Source organism: Rattus norvegicus, chromosome 5 (genome assembly GCF_021556685.1).
Source record: "Rattus norvegicus strain SHRSP/BbbUtx chromosome 5, alternate assembly SHRSP_T2T, whole genome shotgun sequence".
NCBI classification, from domain to species: domain Eukaryota; kingdom Metazoa; phylum Chordata; class Mammalia; order Rodentia; family Muridae; genus Rattus; species Rattus norvegicus.
In genome coordinates, this window is record NC_141538.1 from 143,450,542 (window position 1) to 143,457,058 (window position 6,517).

The following is a 6,517-nucleotide window of genomic DNA, read 5'->3' on the forward strand; positions in this document are numbered from 1 at the left end:
GGAAGGCCGAGACCTGTGAGAAGGTCCCCTCTGTGCTCCGAGCCACCCCTGCGCTCCCGATGCACCTGGCGCTCAGGTCTGAAAGCCCCCGTAGCTCCCGTTCCAGATGGCCTGGGAGTGATTAACGAGAGACTCCGTGTGTGCACATGCAGGGGCCGGGGCTGTGTGCTGCCATAATCATTTTGGAGATTTCTTTAGGGAAGTGACAAATGGCGTCCCAGCCTAGGAGTCCTTAGTGGGGCCGTCTCATAAATCAGAGTGAAAGCTTTGCTTGCTTCTTGACTTGTCCAAAGGCCGTGTGCCTTTCATGGCCTTGTCTCCCATATACTCTCCCTGGGTTCTGGGGACATTTCATTGTTTGGCTTGTGTTGGCTTTGTTCTGACTCTGCTAGGGAGGCCAAGTCTGAATTTGGCAGAATTTTCCTCCCTAGGCCTCAGTTTTCCCATCTGCAAAGTATGTATGGAAAGGATACCCTTTGACTTCTGTGAGGTAGAACATGGGTTGTACCACCTGTCTGTCCATACTGGATTATTTGGGATCTACAGTGAGGACTACTTCCAGCTCACAGCAAAGAGCCCTGGACTGGCATCGAGGCAGCCTGCACACTGAAATTGTACCCTCGGACATGTAAATTGCTAGACTCTTCCAGAGGGACTCCAGCTCCATGCAAGGACTCCACCTTCTCGTGATGCTGCCTTGGGGATGCCTCTGCTTTGGTTGTTTTTACGGTGCTAGGGAACTCCAGGCCTCCAGCATGCCTGACTAGACCTTTGCACAGAGCTCTGTCTCTGTCCCTGCCCTAGTAATCCATACACACCATTGTTTGAGGTCCTTCTTCCAAGGGCATAAACCGAGCCCCATTGTTCTTGCTTCTGGGGAGAAAGTGGTTGGGCTATGCTATGGAGAGTGGCTTGAGGGAAGAGCCTCGGACGGGTCGGTCATGAAGTCTCTGTCTTATTTAAGACCAAGTTTCAGGCAGTTTGGCTCTGGTCTGGCTCTGAGCCAAAGCTCAGTTTTATGTCAACTTGAACAAGTTACAGTCACTGGAGAAGAGGGAGTCTCAGTGAAGATTTCTCCATAAGATTTGGCTGTAGGCAAACCTGTAGGAATTTTCTTAATTAGTTATTAATGAGAGAGGGCCCAGCCCATTGTGGGTGGTGCTGTCCCGGGGCTGGTGGTCCTAGGGTCTATAAGAAACAGTCTGAGCAAGCCATGGAGAGCAAGCCAGTAAGCAGCACCCCATCCATGGCCTCTGCATCAGCTCTTGCTTCCAAATTCCACCCCTGTTTTAGTTCCTGTCCTGACTTCCTTTGATGATGAACAGTGATGTAGAAGTGTAAGCCAAATCAACCCTTTCCTGCCCAGTTGCTTTGGCCATGGTGTTTGTTCATTACAGCCATAGTAATCGTAACCAGGGCATTAGTCAAACCGTTTCACTTCTGCGGAGCGATTGTAGCAACATCTGGCTCATGGCACGGGTTCGTCTCCCTTCCCGGGCAACTTTCAGAGTCCCTTTGAGTAACACAGAGACTGAAGATAGTTGAGATGCTGACGGTAACTACTCCTTCCACTACACTGTATGATTTATCTAACATTCTTGCTTCTGTGTGGCCTCTGGTAGGGAAAGCTTAGAGATTTTCGGCAACACACTCGTAGTCACTGGGACATAGGAAAGGGGAAAGCGATGTGTCCCCCCCACCCCGGCACCCCTTCCCCCATTTTTTGTCTTTTTTCATCTTTCTTTTCCTAATTAAGACTGGCTTGATTTGGCTTGTGCAAGCTTCCTGAGCTCCTTAAAGGTAGGAAGTTTGGGGGACAGAGTAGACAAGGTGTAGATGTAGTGAGACTCTGGGGGGAATGTGCAATTGGGCTGGGCTTCTGTTATCTCCAGGTTTGTTTCCTTGGCGGGTAAGTGTCACTCGGCCACTCTGTTTAGCACACCGGAAGGGTGCTTCTGGGTCTACTCTTGCCATCTGGTGGTAGCCAGCCAAGGCTCAGTGTCCCTTCCCGTGGCTGACTCCCTACCCACAGTTGTGATTTTAGGATCCGAATGGCTGCCAAGCTGGGAAAGGCTGGCTAATGGCGCACACCAGCAGGCAGAGGTTACCGACGCCGCATGGCTTTGGGTAGGTGGATGGCAGAGATGTTAGCTGGGCCGAGCCAGGCGGGAGCTGGAGCAGGCTGGAAGGTGGTCACGGTCAGGCAGGAAGCAGAGACGGACAGGCATCTGGCTCTGCAGTTGGCTGAGGTCACACAGGATGTGGCCTGGGTGGACAGCTGGTGTGGAGGATGGTGTCAGTCAGGCCAGCCTCTGGCAGAGGCTGCTAGAACTGTGGACAGGGCCAGGATGTGGCTTCTGGGGTGGTCTGGAAGCTTTTAGAAGCTGAAGTTTTTATTAAATTATAGAAGCCTGGGTAGCTCTGTGGGTGGTTCTGGCTTAGCTTTTTAGAGTTCCTGCAACCACTGGTAACTACAATCCTAAGGCAGCCCTGGCCATGGTCTGCTTGTGGGGCTTCCTGGGGAATTCATCCACCAGGGTCCAGGTTGTTGGTCCTTTTGCTTGTTTAGGGGCAGCCCAGGATGACGTTGAATTTATGACAATCCTCCTGCCTTAACCTGCTGCGTTCTGGCGTGCACTACTATATCTGACACAAGAGATAGTGTTGTGTGTGTGTGTGTGTGTGTGTGTGTTTGTGTATATGTGTGTATGTGTGTGTGTTTGTGTGTGTGTGAGTGTGTGTGAGTGTGTGTGTTTGTGTGTATGTGTGTGTGTGTTTGTGTATATGTGTGTATGTGTGTTTGTGTGTCTGTGTGTCTGTGTGTGTGTCTGTGTGTTTGTGTGTATGTGTGTGTGTTTGTGTGTGTGAGTGTGTGTGTTTGTGTGTATGTGTGTGTGTGAGTGTGTGTGTTTGTGTGTATGTGTGTGTATGTGTGTGTGTTTGTGTGTATGTGTGTGTGTTTGTGTGTATGTGTGTGTATGTTTGTGTGTATGTGTGTGTGTTTGTGTGTGTGTGTGTGTGTGTGTGTATCTGTTCCATGCTCACTTGCATGTGGTTGCATGTGTGGGTGCACATGTATATGGTGTCCAGAGGTTGACACTGTTTCTTCCTTGCTTACTTTTTACCTTATGTATATGAGGTAGGATACATGAAGCTAGAGCGTACCTGTCCTGCTTGTTTAGTTAGCTTCCTTGCTTCAGGGATCCCTGTCTTCTGTGTTTAGGATTACGCTCAGGCCATAATGACAACCTTGCATTTATATCGATGCCAGGTATCTGAACTCTAGTGCTCATGCTTGCCTAGCAAGTGCTTTAGCCACAGAACAACGAGCCCCGGAAACACTGGCTTTGTATGATCAAGCCACCAAAGCATAATGTGGGAGGGAGGTGGGGGTTTGTTGTTTCCTCTTTGCCAGTCACGACTCCACTCTGTGTCCCCTCTCCCCCACTATACAGACTAGTCCCTCCTCCCATAGCTCCCCCTTTTCTTCTCCTTTTGCATATGACTGCTTTAGTCATTGCTGTTGCTCAGGAGTCCAAGAGCTTTTCCCTCTAATGAGCTCTCGAGGGCCTCAGTCAGTCCCTCCTGTGCCCCGCCCTACTTTGATTGCTTATTTATAACAAATGGTACCAACCTCTAAGTCACCAGAGGAAAGGGGGCCAGTCAGCAGCTAGGATGCTCAGTCAACATTGAGAAGGAGGAGGAGCTGGAAAGGACGGCCCAGCCAGAGGCATATGTGGGGGCAAAAGGCCTTCTTAAGTGCACACAGCCAGTGATGGCCAAGCCAAGAGTCAGAACCTGGGCTTCGTGATTCCCAGCGCGGTTCTCTTTTTCTGAAGGCATCTGTCTTTGGAATTGAAGCGACGTCTCCGTTTCGTTTGACAGCTTGGCATTTTTCTGTCTGCCAACACTTTGATAAATTTAGAAGAAATGGACTTATTTTGGCACATCTGGTGACTAGCAGAGAGATGAAGACTGCCACTCTGACGATGTCTTCACACCACCACCTTGAAGCGCAATGGCAGCTGACACGAACGCTTTCAGAGGTGCTGTCTTTGAGTTGGAACAGATTCTGATGTCATTTGACTTGTGGGTGGAAGTTATCAGACTCTGCCTGAGCCGAGCTGACCTGTGGATTAGAATCATTGTTCCTTATGTGAGGCACAGAGCCCCTTCTACTTGACAGGACCCACAGAGGCTGCCGAGATGCCGTCTGTCTGTCTGTCCATCCATCCACCCATTCTCTTCTTAAAAATTAAAATGTATATTTTATGTGTGTCAATGTTTTGCCTGCTTGTATGTCTGCACCATGAGCATGTCCAAGGAGGCCGTGGAGGGCATCTGATCCTTTGGGACAGGAGGTACAGATGGTTGTAAGCCACGATGTGTGCTGAGAATCAGGCCCGAGTCCTCTGGAAGAACAAGTGCTCTTAGCCACTGAGCCATTGAGGGGTTTGCTTCGGATCTTCTAAAGACATTTGGTTTTTCCATAGAGAAGTGTTTAGTACCCTGGCTAGCCAGAGGCCTATAGAACTGTCTGGCATCTGACATCTAAGACCTTCCTTTCTTGTTGGTTTAGCACTTTTCTTCTCACCATCAAACCCAGGAAGGATAGAGAAACCCAACTGTCCTGGACCTGAGGAAGCCACTATGACTCTAATCCAATTCCTTGTTCTTCATAATCAACCCCAAAGGTCAAAGGGTGGACTTCTCCCAGGAGTCTTGGGGGCTTTCTCTGGACTCACCTAGAAGGGTCAGTGACTTTGAGCCTTGAAAGAGCTGAGAAGAACAGCAGGGGCCTGAGTTCAGAAGCCTTGTGTGGGAGAAGGACCAGAGGCCTTCTGTGACGGAGAAGATTCTCTGTAAACTTCTTTTTAGAATTATTTATTTATTTTATATATGTGAGTACACTGCAGACACACTAGAAGAGGGCATTGGATCCCATGACAGATGGTTGTGAGCCACCATGTGGGTGCTGGGACTTGAACTCAGGACCTCTGGAAGAGCAGTCAGTGCTCTTAACCACTGAGCCATCTCTCCGGCCTCCGAAGATTCTCTTTATATGATCTTTATACGTAATAGGAATCTCCATCCAGGCTCATGGACCAGATGGTCCCCGAACATTCACAAACACATCTAGAAATCAATTCATTACCCCGACCTTGCACTGTATGCCTCTCCAAACCACTGCTGTGCAAATCTGCTTGGTGTGCTCACCGGATTCATCTGAACCCTGGGCAGAACCACCAGTGCCTCATCGGGTGATAGTAAAGCCATCTCTTCCCACTGTGGCCATCGAATCGACCATCCATGCATCCAGGCACCTCGGTGCCCACCCCATGCATGCATCCTCTCTTCCTTCCTTTTAAAAATTAAAATATGCATTTTAAGTGTATGAGTGTTTTGCCTGTAAGTATATTTGCATAACGTCCATGCCTAGTGCCTAAGGAGGCTATAGGAGGGCATCTGATTCTTTGAGACCCGAGATACAGATGGTTGTGAGCCACTGTGTGGATGCTATGAATCATACCTGGGTCCTCTGGAAGAGGACAACAAGTGCTCTCTTAACCGCTGCACAATCTCTCCAGTCTGTCTGCTCGCCTGCTGGCCTTACTTCCCTTTTCTTCCCTCTCCCTCCTCCCTCCCTCTTTCCCTCCCTCCTTCCCTTCCTTCTTGGGTCTCGTGTATCTCGGGTTGTTCTTAAACTCATTGTGTGTGCTGAGCGCAGCCTTGCCTTGAACTCCTGGTCCAGTTTCATCTACCTTTTCAGGGCTAGGGCTACAGCTGAGTGTCACTATGCCCAGGGTGAGTGGTACGGAGTCAGGTGTGGATGGAAGCAAGGGCTTCATGCATGCTGACTAAGCATTCTACCAACTGAGCCCAACACTCAGTGTTCTCGAAGCTCTCATTGCCTTCTGTTGTCGTATGCTTATGTCATCCATTTTGGTTTAGTTTCTCTGACTTGCCATCTAGGTTGTCTTCTGGGTGTTTCATTTAGTCAGTTTACAACTGGGAATCAGGGACCACTGGTACCCTCAGTTTACAGATGAAGAAACTGAGGCATAGAGAAAATGAATGTATTTAATTAAAATGCACATTTATAGATGTGTGTGCACGCGCGCGTGTGTGTGTTAGTGTGTGTGCGCGTGCTCTCATGTCTTTGTGGAGGACAGTGGAACGGCCTTTAGTATTGGTCCTCAGATGTCATTTGGTCACTCACCAGGACCTAGAGCTCACTGGTCAGCTAGGCTGTCAACCTGTCTCTACCTCTGTGGTGTCAATGTTACAAGTGTAAGCCACCATGTCTTGAGAGAGAGAGAGAGAGAGAGAGAGAGAGAGAGAACCAAATGCACATGGATGTGTGTGTGTGTGTGTGTGTGTGTGTGTGTGTGCGCGCCCATGTGCGCACCATATGCTCCTATATGTAATACATGGTAGCCAGGCCAGGTATAGGCTGTCATCCTCTATCACTCTCTACCTTAGTGCCTTGAGACAGACTTTCCCACTAAGCTGGGAG